Raw genomic sequence first — 17,425 nt, 5'->3', positions numbered from 1 at the left:
CAGAGACTTCACAAGCTAACTGCTGTCCATTGAACTAGCTTCAGTCTTGACCTTATTGAGGTATGAGAGATATATAAATAGTCTACAAATATGCTGGTAATTTAAATGATAAATGCTGATAAGTACTTTTCTCCTTTGTGCCTAAGCTTTACTCAGAGTCTTCCATTAAAATATATAATTGAATATCTAGACAGTTGCATTTTGATTTGCATCTATTGCCAAAACAATATATCTTTCAGATAAGGCTTTCATGCGTTACTTTTAATAATAATGTTTTAAATTAAAAGACTGCTCCCATCAGAATAATGAAGCAAGATAGCCAAGAAAATAGCTGTGTGCTTGAGCACAGAAATTCATTAAAGAAAGAAAAATCCATGAAACAGTGATGATAATGAGAAAAGTATTGAGCCTCAAAGTCGACATTACTGAAAGCAGAGACTGCATTTGGGGCTTACTGCATGGGAGGGGCTGTTTTACTCTATTCGGAGATCCTTCTCTTTTTTTAAATTCTGAGAAATCAAAGAAAATTATGGCAACTCAGTTACTTTCACATTGCCATAGGCATATGGGATTTTACTAGCACAAAAACTGAGCCTGATAGTGCTATAAGGAATAATCCTTTATTTTACTTAAATAAGTATTAGTATTAGTGATTTCTCTTCTTCCAGTACTAAGAAACATACAATTATTTAATAATGACAAACACCACCGCTTGAAGAAGGCAATTTAATGTAATCAAGATACTCTGCTTTCTAATTTCCCTCCTGGTCTTTATTTAAGTTGCAGATAGTATATGTGTTACCTACATTTATCTTAGAAATAAGTTGTCTTTATAAAGTCTTTTTTTAAAAGAAATATTTGAAAAGATGCTGCTTTTGCCATTAAAATATTTTTACCTTCCCCAGAATATAAGGAACTCGCATAGGAAGTGCTAATGAGACACATGCTCGCCTTTCAATTGCATTCCCTTTTCCTCCTTTGCTTATGTTATTTCTTTTCTTCAGCAAGTCAAGCCAGTATTAAACAAAAAGTGGCACTAACATAACAGTAGTACCCGTCTGATACTTCTCTGCATCCTTGCCTGTCTGCTGAGCTGTGCTGCTGCTCTTGACAGGGTGTGGGAAGTCAGGAATACAGAGAGGTTTTGCAGGAGAAGCTGACACTCTGCATACATCCAGCCAGAGACAAGTTTTATAATTCTGATATCTGGCTCCATTGACTCCTGTGACTATGCAAAGACAAAAGGTTCTGCCTGGGACAGAGCAACCCTTTGCTGCTGGAGCACAGATGGTATGAAAGTACTTTATATGACACAAACGGTTACAAAACGTTCGGTGCGCTAAAGTGTGCTCTCAAGACCTGTTTTCTTTAAGCTGCCAGTCTGTCATTGTCTTTTGGAAACTAGCATGCAGCCAGCAAACCCATTTCGATCAAAAAAAGAAAAAAAGTCCTGTTTATACTTTCCTTCCATTTTCTCCTACCAGGTAATTTCTCTCTGTAATGTCACCTCAGGTATTAGTAGAATTAATGAATAGCCAAAATTTCTCTTGTACTAGATACAAAACAATAAACAGGAAGAAAGAAAGTAGGTTTTAAAAATGGTATAAGAAAAGCAGAGAAAAGCTTTCAAACCAAACATTCCACCCACCTGAATCTGCTGAACTTCCCAGATACAGTATAAAACTCATCCTTTTCTGTGTTTTGGGCACAGCTGTGCTGAGAGGCATTAACCCCCTACGTGCAGTTGGTTCAAATGCTGCTAACTTTCATAGCTGAACCCAGTATGGACCAGAGCACACATTTCATGCAGTCTAGCACACAACTCACAGGCTAAAACTCCATTAGAGACGAAGAGCATCATCTACCTTGCTGTTTTCCTGAAGCAATTCTTGATAGTTATTCCGCCTTGCTACGTGAGTCTCATTACAGGTATGCAATTAATTTCTCCTGTTTTGCGATGCATTCTTTAATCCCCTTTTTAAAAGCTAAATTAGGCAGCAATGGGGTGAGGTCACAGATCAGAAGAGCTCCCATTCAGCATATACCTCCAGTACCCGGTTCATTCATCCTCTAATTTGGCAGTTGGAGGAATTCCTGGCCAAGGTAAAAGCCAACTTAGAAGTATAAAGTCGTACAAGTTTGGGAACTTTGTCTGTCTTTCTACACGTGTTCTTCATGGCAGCAGGAAAGGCTTGTAAAGGCCGAAACTGGCCTGTATTCCGACCTATTTTTCACTAAAATCTGTATGTTTCATTAAGATTACTGTGAAACAATTAGATGACTTCATTTTCATCAATTTTGCAGTTACCCAGTGACACTTTTAAATTGTTCTGTTATTACAAGCACAGCGACCTTGTCCTTGCCTCTCTCAGTGTGAGTAAGAATTTTAAAGCGCACCTTGCTGGATCTTTCAGACACTGAGTGTGGACACAATCCTGAGATGCTAGGACTCTGAACTTGTGTAGATACAAGTGAGGGTAAGGAGCACTGAACGTGTGGAAACATCAGCCTTGAGGGTCTGTTTCTTTCTCTAGCAAAGAAGTAATGAGATTAAATACCCCAGAAAGAATGTCTTCGGATGTTGAATGGTGGCACATTTCTCTACTCTCATGCGCAATTTTGAGGTCCGCTTATGAGCAATCATACTTCATCTGCATTTGTTCAGGCAATTGACTGCTGAAGATTTTAATTTGCTTCTTGTTACTTTATTATCCAGATGTCTCAATACTAAATGACAATTTTGTCTCCTGATACTGTTGCAGGAAGCTTTACCCTTCTGTTTTTAAATATTTTTGTATTCAAGCCAGTTTTAAGTGCCTTATGAAATTTTATCATTAAGCTGTTGTATTTGAATCACTACGGGAAACAATGATTTGGGGATTTCATCTTTGTTGTTGTTAAAAATCTACAATTATGTGCTATGGGAAAAGTCACTTCTTTGCAAAACTGTACACAGCAAAACCAGAAATAAAAACAAGCATGCAGTGGCATGAAATGACCACAGGCCAACATAAAAGCGAGAAAAATCTTCTCACAAAATATCTTTGTGATGAGCTAACATCAAAAGATTTTAGGTTCAGCTTGGCACTGAGAAATTTGGTTAAGCAAAGTAATGAGTGCTGCTGTGCTTTTCATCTTCAAAATGTCTTACAAAGGTTAAGTCTTTAAAATATATCTGTGAAATGAAGCGTTATATTGCCACCGTTGTTTTTTTCCCTTCAGTCGAAGTGGATGTTGAGTGTTTAAATGTCCAAGGCAGCGGAGAAGGTCAGTCAGACCTAGGACTGCAGACTAAGCTTCTCCTGCAGTGCCTGAACTTCTCAGACTGTGCTGGACATTCTTCATTTATTCAGTCATCCCTCCATCGGCCACTGCCCTCCTTTTCTCAAACTGATTGTCCTCTTGGACATCTTTTCCCTGGCTGGTCTGCAGCTTTCCATTGCACTGTGTGTACTCCGATTGCCCGGTTAAACCTGCAATAACCCTGTAGGTCAACCCTCACCTGGCTACGTTTGCCTGCTCTATTACTTTAGGCTTTTCACAGTGCACACTTTTCTCTCCTCTTGCACTACTTTAAGGAAAGGTCTATCTTGCAGAGCTCAGCAGAACTCTCTACTCAACGTGCTTTGCGGAACCCCTATGGAAGACACAACTGAATTAATCTGATCATCTTTAAATTAGGTAAATCCCTCACAACTGCACGTGTAAAGTCTCTATGTATGAGGATAGAAAGCAACCCACTATCTCCCGTGTTTGGAATAGCCTTGGAAAAGCTCCCTCTGTGCCAGGAAGCCTAGAGATTGGACTGGAAGTAGGAATTAAATCACCCTTAGCAACACTGGATACTGCCAAAAACCTGTGAGAAAGCAAAAAATCATCAGTATAGACTCTGTAAGTGATGATGAAAGATCTCTACTTCAGGGGAAAGAAAAAATTTTTCAGAAGGCCTAAACTGTAATTTGCAGGATCTCTTCAACTAACTGGGAATGATTCTTTAAAAGCCTAGAGGCCAGTGTCACGAAAACCCCACAGAGTTCACATAAGAGCATAGCTGGTAATGTCTGAAATTCTTTATAACAGGCTAATGACCAGCAAACACCTTGCAGGATTTGGCACTCCAGAAATTGGCTCCACTTGAGGAACTCAAGAAATCGAAAAAACTGACCTGGACTTTTCTGAAGATAAATGGTCAGTAAAAGGAAAAGGAGGAGGAAGCCTGTGCTGTTTAGCGAAGCTGGTAGTTTTAGTGTATCTCATGCTGTTAGCACCCGAGTGCATCTGTGAGGTGCTAATAGTCAACTCCTATTGACTGTAGTGGGAGCCCAGGGCATTTGGCATTTTGCAGCATTAGGCCTCATGTTATTAAGCTAAGGACATAAACATGCCAGAGTATGTGCTGTTTAAACTGCAAGGCATTGTTTCTTGTGTTATCAAAATATTAAGAGTTGTTTCCCCCAGTTAGCACTGCCTCACAGTAAGCAATTGCCTAAAGAAGAAATATACTGCAAAAGAGTATGCACTGTGAAAAGTCTGCACCGTGAAAAGCAGAAATATAGCGTTCTACCAAAAATAGGCTGATTTAATTTTAAATACAAAATCTTTGTATGGCTAATGTGTTTAAAATGTAGAAAATCAGATATCAAAAGCAGTTCTTGTTTCAAAGCAGAAGAGCAGTCGCAAGAAAAATGAACAAAAAGAAGACAAAGTGACAAAAGAAATAAGGAACAATCATTGATTTCCTGGAAAAAAGGATAAAAACTAATAATTTTTCACACATTATCAAATAACGTGGTAATTTATCCAGAATATAGTTCTACTAACTTTTGACTGTGGCTTGATACCAGATGAGTTCTTACAGCTTGAAGTACTCTGGGGCAGGTTTTGAGGATCATTACAGACCTATTTGTTATACCATCTACTTGACATTATGGCCTATGGCCTAGGCTAGGCTAGTCAGTGATGTGGTTTCTTGAGGTCGCCAGTGCAACTTTGGGAAGTCCAGGTTTCATTATTGCTGAAGGAAGGGCAATAGCCTCTCTGCCAGGGAGGCACCCAGCAAATCATGAGTTATAACATTAGTCCTGTACGTGTTGAAAAAACATGGAAAAATAAAAGCTCTTAGTACTTTTGTATCCATGCCACTGGTAGATGTAAGACTTACATTTTTCAAAAATTAGTCTCCTGCTCAGTACAGAGCATTAACCTTCAAAATGTAACTTATTGGCAGTAATAATAGAGTTTATGTAGTAAAACGAGTGCCCATGCTCTCTCTTTGCCTGCGCTCCTTTGCAATGCAGATTTCTCTATCTCTAGGCAAGGCCAGGAAGGACAGAAGGTAGAGTGGCCAGCATGACCTGCTATGGGAATATGCAGCACTCAAGATGTGAGTAATGTACTTAGCTGTATCTCGTTAAGCATCCAATGGATGACTAGCAACAACTGATCAAGGCAGAGACAGAGTAGCCCTCTTGTCTGGTTTTGCTTGGAAGTTGTTAGCATAACCATTGTCTGCATCCTTTTCTCTCAGAACACTCCATCGGACGTGGCAAAAATATGTTCTGTGTGAGAATGCAAGAGTGCACAAAAGCCGGGATAGTTTTAGAGTGATCTTAAAATACTCAAAAGGATTTCTGTCTTAAGGGGTGGAGGGAGGGGAAGCTGGCTTTAGTTCCTGTTTGATATTTTCTATGCTATGTTTCATTCCAAGGTAAGAAATTTTAGGTATCATAATGTCTAGGTAGCACCTACACACCTCAGAGATTTTGTTTGGCTTTTCTAGACAAATAAGAAGGCTCTGTTTCTCGAAAAACTCGAGGTCCTTTTTGTACATGCCTCCCCCCTACAGTCTATCCTTTTCCCATCCTCCTTTATTTCCAGCTTCTGCATCTTCACATTTTCATCCTCATCTCAACTGTATTTGCAAGCACCTGGCTCTTTGCACTCAGGCCCTTCCTAATTGCACTCGCTTTTTCTCTCCTGGTCCTTTAATGCAAAAAGGAATATTTCTGAAATGTGACTGCTTATATAGTCAAGAATTTCACTGTTGGCACGCCATCCAGTGACTTCATTCTTGTCCGAATGGGGAGAGAGTGTTCTCTGAAGCGGATCTGGAGGCCACCTGGGTGCTTAGATCACTATTTGCACCTTGTTACCTAGCTTGGAGTGCTGCCAGGCATTCCTGTGCAGGCAGATTTGCAAGCTGCCTACAAGCTTTTGTGAAAGCCTTGTCTGGGTGGGCAGGGAGGATGGATGTGGGAGTCCTTGTTGATGGTATAGCAGTGTGGATGTAGCTGTTTTACCTCCCATCATTTTCAGCTTAATTAAAATGTCAGTACCCTGGACCTAGAGGTTCAGCACAGGAACAGAACAGACATCTCCAAGGAGAATCCTACATAGACAGCAGGTAAAGTTCATATGGAATTATGCTTTCTTTTAGCTTTCTGAGAACATCCAAAAAAGATAGGTAATGTTCAATCAGTAACTGAGCTGGTTTTAGAATAGTGATTCCTATAAACTGAGAACGGAGAGGAAGACATTACAGAACTGCAGAAATAAGGACTTTTGGAACCATTGATAAGTAATTTACAACCAGGGTAATGTTTGTTATGGCAGAACATCCTCAGATAAAGGGAAAAATTAGGAAACTGTCTGAAATCCTGTGAACTCACTGTTTTGTTTAATAAACAGAAGCCAAGCTTTTAACAGATGAACAGGGTTGTCTTGTACATATGAGGACTTAATATTTCTAAACATAAAAAACCCTCTTTTTGCCCAATATAAAATCATTTCATATCTGCTCAAAATCCCAATAATCTCAGTTTATGCGTGGCAGCAACTACCTTTAGGAAGGTGGTTCAGCAGAAGTAATTCTGGAGCTGCCTCCATCTCTGAACCACATTTATTGCTACCATTGCTTCTCAAGCCTCAGAGTTCTCCTGCTTCAAGTCTGAATATTTATTGTGTCAGGTTGAAGTCTGCCAGTAACCAAAAATCAAAAAAACTATCAATTCCTGCCCTCCTTTCCTAGCAAAGACATTGATATTATGAGGGCTTTGGTCTTGTGAAAAACAATGGAAAAAGTCTTGTGAAATGTGTGGAATACAAAGGCAAGCTTTTTTGTGGTTAAAAATAGCATCTGCAATAATTCCATGACAAGACTAAAAGTGACTTTCTTACTGTGTGGAGGATGCTAAATAAGACTTTTTAAATGGTATCTTGTGCTAAGATAATTATGGGAAAAAAACAGCTTTACATGAATCTGACAGCTGTTTTAAAAGCTCAGCTAGCAGCATCATTTGCTATCATGCAGAAGACCTAGGTTCAGAACCACACACAAATTTTTGTTTTCTCAAAAACCAGCAGGAACTGGAGGTGGCATAAAGAAAAAGACAGCCTTACTGCAAAGGCAAACAGAAATCTATCTGTGATCTTGAGCTGAGTTTGTGTTTCCTATATAAAAGGGGCAAGGAGTTGGGAGTAGATAATACTTCCCAGAATGGCTTGATGTTCATAGTTGGATGAGAATTCTCTTTTTCTTTAAATTTACAGTGGCTGCATTGGATGTGCCAGAAAATGATGGATCAGTACAGTCCTATAAATCCCGAACACATATGTAGTATAGCTTTTCAAAAATAACTTACAAAACAGCCTTCCAGGAGAAGGAAAAGTCCACAATAATGACAGCACACTGACAGTGCAATAAAGAGGAATTCGTTATTCTGACTGCAGGGGTTGACAAAGACCAGAGGGCAAATGCATAAAATAGGAAGGAAGAGCCTATGCTCAAATGTCAAAAACTCCCTGCCGCAAATGAAAGAAAAAGAAATATGCTCAAAATGTGTTTACTCTGTATAGGCATGATAATAATAATAAAGAAGGTAATTCATCTGAGCACAATAAATATTTCTGAGCTTGAATCTGAGGATGTAGCACTACGTAATATCATCTGTGTATAAATAAATGTTTCCTTTCAAATGTTCATTGCCATGAAATTAAAAGAAATCTTTGCCATCTAATGGTGAAGAAGATGGCAGCAAAAATGAAAATGAACAGTAAGTGAAGGGTTGAATATGTAGGATGGTCTTCTTTGCGAGTAATTTTTGTTGACAATTTTTAAGCTACCGTTCAATTCTAGAAACAAATCTGATTATTATTATTATTATTATTTCTTTTATTACCTAAAGAGGATAATATCTACCCACAAGTATGCTTCTGTATGAAATTAATTTTGCAGGCATAAATTGCATCCTCAAACAAGATCTCAGTCCCGCAAAGGAACAGCAATAAATTGAAAGCCCCGTTGTTTTTCTGAAGTTATTTAGTTCTAAACAAACCTTCCTATGCAGTCTGTCTGCTCTTTATTTTTAGTTCTTCCTTCTTTGTTATTGAATGCTTTTATAAGAAAGATGGATTTTTGTTCTGAGTTTTTCTTCCCCTGATATTTCCCATGTGAAGTTACAATCCTCTGATAAGAGGATTAGAACATGTCATCACTAATTGCGGATGAGAATTTAAAGCAGGGATGGGCAGGAGAAGCAGAAAGATGAGGTTGCCTGACCTGTCTTGGTGCAGACTGCATGGATGCTTTGCTTCTACCTCTGCTGCTCCAGGAAGTTAGCCTGGCTTCCACATCTGTCCTCATCTTATGGCAAGGGAAAATTGGTTTTTGTTGAACATGATGAAAGACTAACTTTTCTGCTGAAAGACTGATTTCTCTATTCTACATTGTTCCTAAAGAGCCACTTCTACCACGAGGACTACACAAAATTGGTTGGTTTGTGAAAGCACAAGAGAAGGGGCAGCTGCAAACAGAAATCACTGCTAAACTCCAAAAAAATGCCAGATTTCATTTGGGGGATTATATCTTCCTCCTCCACAATTTTTTTGTTGTTTCTGTTAGACTGTAAACTTCTGAGTACTGTCATTGTATCTTCACATATACCATACAAGTTCTTCCTGTGAGTGTGGAAATTGTAATGGTAACATATGCAAGCCCTAACCATCTGCAAACATTACTGTTACTTAATGTCAACAACGGGTAGCAATTTGACTAATAAGCTTAAGGAATTACATAACTTAAGTAGCAATTGAACAAAATTATGTCAGCATGCATTTCCCCCTCTTTTGCTTCAGGACAAGTCAATTATGAAACACAAATCAAAGTAATGGATACACGTTTATAACAATTTAGGGTCCCAGGCATTGATTAACCATGACTGAGAGAACTTTCTCTCATGAAGATAAATGTTATATCATAAAGAACCTAAAGGCTCCCATGTGAGGCCATGGACTACTGGGAAGGACATTTCATATTAGGCCTAACATTCTTTGATGGGTTGAAGTCTGAGGAGATAAGACAAAATAAGCAAGGCTAAGTAGTCAGAGTTGCTCTGCACTTCTCTGGATCGTTCCTCAGTAAATTGCGTTAAGTAAAGGAAAGACGTTAACATAAAAGCCCCTTCATCTACTTTTATAAAAGATTCTTTTCTTTCAAAGCCTACTTTCTTCAGGCCTTGCAACAAGACGAAAAAGTGGCTCAGCAGTTTCAAAAAATGGCAAAACTGAGCCAGAGGGAATTTAATTATTTTCAGACATCTAATGAAAACCACACAGTTTTGTCACAATTTTCAGGACTTATCTGTCAAACCTTGACAGATCAGGAAACTGAAAAGGACAATTTCTTGATTAAGACTGAAAAAGAGCTTGAACTTCATTTTCAAGGAGAAAGGATGTTTTTTAATTAATAAAGATAAGGAGATATGCAGTAAAACTAGCTCCTTGTCTAACCTATCAACAAATTTGTAACCAGAGTTCCACATCTCTGTCTGTCCCTCCCATGCCAAATTTTGGGCTTTCATTCTGGGGGATAAAAACATTTTTTTCTAAGTCATTTGGAAAACAACCTGTGATTTAGTTAAGGACAGAATTAAATGCCTCAGCCTCCTCAGAATTAAAGGAAAATAACAGTTTCAGTTGTGTTAAATAGACTTGTTGATGTAACATGCTGGTTCTTGGTCATCTGAACTCATGATGTACACCAATATCTCTCTGTGAAAGCTGTGTTAAAATGACTTAGTTTTTTTGTCATTTAATCACTCAATCAGAGCACTTCCAGTGAGGAAAAGCAGGGATTAACAGGCAGAGGACAGGGCCTAGGAATTTAAAATCTATATGCTATTTCTTGACTGGTATAACAGGTAGACTCAGTATGTTGAATCTCTCACAGAGCAATATCTTACATATCAAAAGGGCATATCTTTAAAGTAGGCAGGATTTTTGTCCTATATAATACTCTTCTACCAAAGTGATCACACAGCTCAAACTTTCCTGAAACGGTGACTCTGTTTTAATGTATAGCTGTTGGTGATGCAGGGCTTAATATAGACGAAGTTCTTGGAAAAAGAACGGAAATCTTGCTGTAAACTTTATCAGTGGCTTGGCAACTGATTGGGAGACAGACAACTTCTCTGTTGGTTCATCTTTACTATCAGAGTTTGGGGTGCTAGACACCATGGTGGCTTATGGAAACCTGCTCAGATTCTTTAGCTCCTTTCTTCCTGATGCAGGTGCTGCTGTCCAAATAGCTTTTGGGCAAAATGGCTTCAGCCAGCCTGGGCGTTGAATATTACCATCGTTGTTTGATCTGTTTTTCAGCAATGCTGGGTTGGCATTGGAGCAAACATCGAGAGCTGCTGCCAGGGAGGCGCAGGGAGGAGTACGCAAGCAGGATGCGACCGGAGTGGAAGCTCCCCCTCAGCCAAAGCAATTTCTCACCAGAGTTTCCTCAAAGCTGCAAGAATGTACCAGAAAGAATCACCTCTGCAACTCATACAGCTTAACAGAAAATAGATAATTGTAAGGGCAAGTACCCTTGTAAAAGGAAGGTAAGATATGATTTGGGCAATCTAAGAATCTCAACTTCTACTCAATATTTTCAAAATTGACTGGTATTTGTGGGGCCCTGATGAATACAGCTCCAAAGGATACCACTTTCAGAGCTACCTTTTGAAACAGATTTATTTAATGGTGATGTGCAGTCAAAGAATTGCTCTCCATTCTGCTAAATTACATTTCGTTTCAGGACTCCAATCTGAAGCCATACCCAAAAGCTGCATCAGTTTAGAAAAATTAGCCAGGAGCCTGGCTGAGCTTACATCTCAAGCACATTGTTTTTGTATGCAGTGATAAATCACTTAACTTTCTGCACAAAGGGCATTTTCTTGTTGATGTATTTGAGAACATTGTAGAGAAGTTTGTAATTAAATAAGGGAAAAGTAGGACTTCTTTTATGAAGAAATTAATTTTCAATGCTATTGAAATCAGGGAATTTTGAAAATACTGTGCATTGGTTATTTTTGCTTTGTACCTGAAAGCTGCACAACAGTAATTGTGTTTCTCTCTAAAAGACAGTGAAGTGAGAAATAGCCAGCTTTCTTTTACATTGAGGATAGAAAATTTGTCAAATAGAGAGACTACAGATTTAGGTAAAGATGTCTGGATTATGCCTGAATTAAAATATATTCAAGGACAAGCTTTCCAAGGTCTTTCACATTACCATGTACCTAAACCACATCTTTCTATCCATTAAAAGTGCCTATGCTTCACAGTATGGTTTAATTTAAAAAATGACATGTTAGAGCTCAAAAACCATGCAGTTCAGTGTCTAGTGCCAAATATATAAAATGCCCTCCTCTTCCTTATCCTTCTCCAACCCAGGGTGGCCAGCTTAGCGTTCTGCCTGTTTTTGGTTAAAGATGAGGTACAAATCTGATCCGGCATGGTAACTACTATATTCCAGTGTAAGTCACAGACCATTGCTGCTATTATTTATTCTCAGACAAAAACATTCATCCCCCCAATCTCCAACTACAGGCTGCAAATTCTTAATGGCTAGTCTTTTGCTATGAGTAAAAACTACATTATTTCTCATTTGATCCAATTGCTGTGGGCCACCTCACCTGTGACAGCCGAGATAGCTGCACTATCTGTTGTCCATTCTCTGTGGAAAGATTTGAAATTTTCCAATGCTCTCTTTCACTATGGATCAGAAACCAGATACCTTTTAATGTTAAGGATGGTCACTTGCACCTCATCCAGTTTCTCCCTGCTTAAATGAATGTGCACACACACAGACTCGTCAGATCAGTCTCTCTAGAAATATTTTCTGTTTTCCTTCTTAGAGTAGGTGGGGGTATCTGTGCACACTTGAGCCTATCTTGGCAAATTCCAAGAAAAAAGGGATGGTAGACCAATGAGTTTATTAAATGTCTTTTCTGAAGATTTTCCCCACTGTGAAGAAAGCTAGGTTTACTTCATTTTATACAAAACCAGAGGCTAATATGGAATGGAAGTCTACACATAAGCAAAAAAACCAAAACAGCCCCCAGCCCCCAACTTTTTCTCCTAGAGCTGTTTAATGTAGGAAAAAGTTGACTGCACAAAGCTGCTCCATCGTGAACTAGTGAGTCACTGACTCCAATCTGTACTTCTTAGGTTCAGGCTGACGCATTTGCAGCTGAACTTTTTAGGCTTGCCAGTTCTCTGAAGCAGATGTATATAACAGAAAAGTTGGGAATTTCAAGATATATCTCATCAATTTACCATGTATAACACATCTGAGAAACTGAGCATCTAACAATAAGGAAAGGAGGAGAGGGAGGGAGATAGTGATCAGACTACAAGACCTGCAGAAGTGCTTTCACCTTGTTAGAAACTTTTAGGACCTAAAACTTATTAATATTTAAATATCTGCCTTGAAGAAGCTACATACTATAAGTAGTAACAACGGGTTAAAGTCTTTTTTTAAAGAAGTGAGTAACTCTGTTGATTTGTTAATGGAAGAAACCACACAATCTGTCACAAAGTGGTAGATGTTCTTCAAAGCAGACCAATACAACACTAATGACATGACATTTCCTGCCATATCTTACTAATGAATAAAACATTAGGTAAGCAAGGAGAGGTCAAAGAAGGACAAGAGGCTTGAATGAGGTATGCATTTTCAGTGGAGGGGATAGAGCAGCAAAGCTACCATAATTAACCATAAGTGAAACAGCACTTTTCACTCCTTTCCAGCACATGGAAAACAATTTTTTTATTTTCATCAGCATCCCTTTACATTACAAATAGCAGGAATGTACGGGTAGCAGGAAAATCAGTCTTCAAAATCTGAACAGTTTAAAATGGAAAAAATGCAATTGATTTTAAGTACACAGTGTTCGTGCAGAAGATTAGCTAAATCAATTTTATACTGAAAATGTATGTCTATATCCTTAGATATAAGGAAGAAATTCTTCACTGCGAGGGTGGTGAGGCACTGGAACAGGTTGCCCAGAGAAGCTGTGGATGCCCCCTCCCTGGAAGTGATCAAGGCCAGGTTGGATGGGGCTTTGAGCAACCTGGTCTAGTAGAAGGTGTCCCTGCCCATGGCAGGGGCATTGGAACTAGATAATGTTTAAGGTCCCTTCCAACCCAAACCATTCTGTGATTCTATGCTATGTAAGTGGCCACAGAGCATTTTGTTTGGGAGTAAGGGAACATTTTCTTTTATATTTTTTATGAGAATTCTATTGCACTCACTCCACCATATATTTTCCACTATTGTTTATAGACAGTTCAAGAATTTGAAGCCAAGACTTGATGCTGCAAAATTTCAGATAAAAGCTGTGAGGTAAGAGGGCAATATGCATAACATCTCAGAGTTTCTTAGTCAGATTCCCACAGAGAAAAAACACCTTTAAGAAAACTGGATGTATAAAGAAAAGGTAAAGAAGTGTTTCATCTCATTATTTTCCTCTTTTAAATCTCAGGCTCATACCCTCCCCCTTGGTTTCTGAAGGCACAACTGCTTACTTGTCAATCACGAGTAATGCTTCCCTTTCTCAAACACCTTTCCCCCACCTCTTAAAATAGTTTGCAATGTTGGAGCATGGTACTACTTAAGCCAGAAGTAGTAAGGTCTAACCAAATGTCGCATTATCCTGACTGGAGCGTTAAGGAAGGACTGCAAGTCTGGCTAGTCAGGAGGAAAATAGCAGTCTTACAATACCAAATCCCCTAAGCAAGGAAATTTAAACAGGAATGATCCTAGGGTTTTAAGACAGGCCCTGTTGTTTGAAGCCTCTTTCAGCCAACGTGGCACCTGTCAAAGCTTGGACATCTGGCTGTGTGTTTTCAGAAATGTGCGACCTGATAGTTGCTGTCACTGTATCTCGCCTCATGCGACGCAAAGGAGGTCTGACACTGGCCCCAGGGTGGTTCCTGTGAAGACTGGGACTGCTCTGGGACTGCTCCTAGCAAGTGGTGTCATCTCCATCTCCGACAGCATCTGATCTGCTTATGAGGACTGTAACACAAAGCAGACCAGCCAAAGTGTGCCTGTGGCAGGCCTAATTTGCCTAGGAAGGAGTGAGGTGAGCCAGGATCCTCCCCTACCTTACTGGGCTTGTTGTTCTTGAGCTACTTCACCAGAGCAAGAGACACAGCAAAGACAGCTGAGCGATGCAGTGATGGAAGAGTGCTGGACAGAGGGTCCTGCTAGCCCTCAGCTTAACCATATCCTTCAGGTTATGGAGGATTCTACAGGACAAACAGAGTTTGGATGAGGAACGGTGAAGATGAGACAAATGGCTTATAACTAGCCATGGACTGCTACGTGTATTGCTGAGGATATGGTTAATGCTAGTATTGGGTTTATGATTTGTGCCTAAAGAGCTCGAGGAAGTAGGTTCATTCCTAAATACCACAGGACCCACATGGATAGATGAAGGCTAGTACCAGGGAGGGTTTAGGCTGCGGGAAAGGTCTTTGCAGTGGTTAGTGCCTTGGTTAGTACTGGAGGCAGTAACACCTGAGAGAGAATGTGCTCAAGGTTTGTCAGTGGCAGAGACAAAGTTGAAATCTTTGACCCAAGGATGAGGGTCAGGTCTGACCAAGACGTGGGAGAGGGAAGCAGAGGGAAGGATAGTGGTGGAGCAGGGAGGAAGGTGGGGTGGGGAGAGTCACATTTGCTGCTCTGGCTGTTGCACGGGAAATAGGAGGGAGGACAGTGACTCCCTGCATTGTGACTCTGCAGTGCTGTGGCAGCCAAATGGGATTTATGGGGCTCTGGCACTGGCAGACTTGGAAGCTCCATATAACCTGTAATGCTAACTTAGTGAATGCCTATAGCTGATGCTGATCTGAAGATTTAGATTTATTGCTGGTTGCTGCAGGACCTTTAGGACTTCTGCTGACAAAACCCACTGGCGTATGGGTGCTTTTGCAGGAGGAAGATGTCACTGCACTCTAAGTTCGGCTGCACTTCAGCAAGGGCTGCAGTTAACGAGCTTGGCAGCAAGGTTTCAATAATTATGTTTATTTTTGCCTCCTAACAGGCTTGCATGGCAGGTTAAGGAAAAGGTTGATGATAAAATAGAGCAGCTGGCTCCAGCTATGCAGGAAGGAGCGGGAGGAGGGTAGGTGCAAGCAGGGGTGAACGCTGGATGCTGCCAGTAAAAGCAGAGTTTTCAAGGGAGGCTGCTGGGAGTGGGGAGAGAAAAAACGAGTGGAAGAAGGAACGGTGAGGGAGAAAAGTGTGAGGGAAGAGACAAAAGCCAGATGCAGTTTCCTAGGTCTTCTCTTTTCATCTCTGTCCTCCTTCCTGTCTTCAGGGTACACCCTGACTTAAAGCATGCCCTCTCAAAAACTGAGCACACTACAAGCTACAGCTTTCCATTATGTTTACAGTAAATGATCTGATACCTGCTTAAGTGACCAGGACACCTTTAACATCTTGAGATCACTGCAGCCTCTTTTTCTCCCACACTTTTTAGCAGAAGACAAGACACAGCTGACTTTTTTTTTTGAGGGGGCTTTTGTTCTGAGCATTTGAAGTACATACTTTTATACTGTGTGTCCTCAAATCTCTGGATATTGGTCCTCGTCAAGAACAGGAACAATGTGTTAAAGAAGTATCCAGCTACTATAGATCACGAAGAAAATGCGTAAAGGGCTATTATATGTATGTATCTATATCTATGCATATACTTGTATATAAGTGAAGGATTGAAGCACCTAGAGTAGCCAGCTCTCAATAAAAGCAGAGTTGCTTCTGGCTTGAACAAAAGGAGAAGCAAGATACTGACTGTGTGGGTGACATGATATTGCAAGTTGAAAACTAATTAAGGAAAGAACAGAATTTAAATAACATTTGGATGCAACAGCAGGAAACACAAGGAACAGGTGTTTAACAAGATTTCTTTTGACTGTTTAACCTCTTCATTAATGCAAAAAACCAAACTCTGTCAGACTTTGGCTTTACCTAGTTTCTGTAGTTGTACTTTTGGCTGTTTCATGCCTCAGAGCATTTCTTCTGCTGTTCATTTGTCTCTAGGGATCCGGGCCTCTGCCTCTAAGTGCTTTTGATCTCCATTGTATGTGTCACTTTCTCTTCAGGAGTCAATAGGATTACATGGCTGTGAATAAGGCCCAGCATTTTTTACTCTGCTCTGCAGGTTCACTAGAGCATCTGCAGGAGAGATCTCCTTACAAAACTGGATGAAATTTGTTGCCTAAGACGTAGAAACCAGGGAAGGCTTTACTTTGTGATCATTGTAAAATATAAAAGCATAAATAAGTGTTTTTCAATGTTTCAGGTATTGGTATAGTCTGGAGGGATACCTGTTAACACAATAGGTCTCTCACTGCTGACACCCTGCTGAGTGACTGGGACTAGACAATACTGAAGTAGCTTTACATCTTCGAAGAAGTTCCTGGTTTAAATGACCTTTTAGCAAAGAGCTCTTTCTCTCTAGCATTTTATATTCTATTTCACACTGTTTCTTAAATTTAGCAAGTGAAAAGAAACTTAAGTGACATCTGTTTTAACCTTTTAATGATATGAGTGTTTACTTCTATCATAATTTTTAAAAGTTTCTTCCTGAATTTCTTTGAAGGCTTCAGGGTTTGAAGAGAAGAAATGACTATAAGACTATCTCTGTAAAAGCATGCTTTCTTTAGGATGGCATTTCAACTTTGGACAATAGACAGAATCAGTATTTCGTGGCAGATTTTCCCTGTGTGAACCCCCCACTCTCCTCCTACACCCATTTAGACCTCTGCATGGCAGGGACTTTTGCATATGCATCTCTAACTGTTTAGGCTTGTTTTCACAGAAACTTATCCCATTAGCTGCTGCTTCTTTTGGTTCTTATTATTCTTCCGTCTCCTCTTCCTCATTGCTTTCTACCCAGCGTGCAGTCCAACCTGCTGGCTGATGTTCTTCTTCCAACAAATTAGTGGGTTTGGCACTAGAATCTTTTTACTTCCTCCTCTTTTTTTTTTTCCATTTTGCATAATTAGCTTTTTTTTCTGCACATGCTGTTGGAACCTCCTTAATAATCTCACTCTTCTCCAAATAAACTCATTCATGTTGTCAACCCATTCC

This window comes from Gymnogyps californianus, chromosome 1 (assembly GCF_018139145.2).
Source record: "Gymnogyps californianus isolate 813 chromosome 1, ASM1813914v2, whole genome shotgun sequence".
Taxonomy (NCBI): domain Eukaryota; kingdom Metazoa; phylum Chordata; class Aves; order Accipitriformes; family Cathartidae; genus Gymnogyps; species Gymnogyps californianus.
Note: the sequence above shows the minus strand (reverse complement) of the source record.